Source organism: Phoenix dactylifera, unplaced genomic scaffold (genome assembly GCF_009389715.1).
Source record: "Phoenix dactylifera cultivar Barhee BC4 unplaced genomic scaffold, palm_55x_up_171113_PBpolish2nd_filt_p 000007F, whole genome shotgun sequence".
Taxonomy (NCBI): domain Eukaryota; kingdom Viridiplantae; phylum Streptophyta; class Magnoliopsida; order Arecales; family Arecaceae; genus Phoenix; species Phoenix dactylifera.
Genome location: NW_024067666.1, coordinates 2,045,093 through 2,046,172, shown reverse-complemented (window position 1 = coordinate 2,046,172; position 1,080 = coordinate 2,045,093). Strand labels below are relative to the sequence as shown.

Below are 1,080 nucleotides of genomic sequence, written 5' to 3'. Positions count from 1 at the left end.
ATTAGAAATTTGGATTTTTTTCCAAAATATCTTTTAAGTCATGAATAAGTTTTTTTATTAAAAATATAATAAATATTTTGTACAACTTAATAGATATTTTGTATAATTTTTATAGAAATGTAGGTGCTTAACTAAGTATAAGTCTAAAATATGTCCAATTATTTTCTAAATATTATATTTTTAAAAAATTACTTTTTTGCGAATCAAACGAGCCGTGGAGGCTTGATCCATGGGTTGAGATTATGCTGAGATTACAAGTGGCCAATCCAGGTAGGTGCATTTCCGTAAATCCACAAGCAATGGGCAAAACGGAGCCCTAACCCTAGATTCCTCTACTTATAAGTAACCGCTCCGCTCTCACACCTCGCCCCGTCGCACGCTCGCCCCCGTCGTCACCTTCTCTCCCCGTTCCCTGTTCTCTTGTTTGGAATTCGGACGTCGAATTCGATGGATCTCTCCAATTCCTTGGCGATGATTCCTCATATCTTGAGCCCTCCACTCTTTCCCCACTCCCATATTTTCATCGTTTTTGTTTCTTTTTTGTTATTATTTTTTTAAGCCGTTGCAAATTTCGAGAGTAGGTATTCTGATTAGCCAAAGCACGTGGTCCAGGGGTTTCTCAGTGATGAGCAAAGAAATTATAGATGACGAGTCCGATTTATCCATTCAAAACACCATGAGGACGAATCGAGGCATTTGTCTGAGAGATAAAACCCCACACCTCCTGTTGCTTTTAATTGTTTTTTCCAAAGTGTTCTAAGTAAAAAAAAATGTTTTAATCTTTTCGATTGCAACTAAAAATATTATCTTTTTTGTTTTCTGCTTAATAAGAGGGCATAGTGATGAATCTATTTTTTCTGAGATTATTTCTCACTGATGAGTGTAATAATCCTCCTACTCATTCTGAATGCCAGTTTTATTTAATCCGAAAGATCGGAAAAAAAGTTTTTCTTTTTTTAAAAAAAAATATTGGGTTGATTTTGCATTGTTTTTTTCTACTTATTTGAAAGAATGCTGATAAATGGGCTCTGGCGTCAATTGGGCAATTTGATTTTTCATCCTTTTTTTGATTGCTAGTGT

General features: G+C 34.9%; 1 non-coding gene across 1 annotated transcript; it reads left to right on the top strand.

Moving 5' to 3' along the window:
• The first annotated feature begins 617 nt into the window (after positions 1–617).
• On the top strand, positions 618–709 carry LOC113461515. Its single transcript, XR_003383257.1, has one exon. It is a non-coding gene; the product is annotated as a small nucleolar RNA SNOR75 (small nucleolar RNA).
• The last annotated feature ends 371 nt before the right edge of the window (positions 710–1,080 follow it).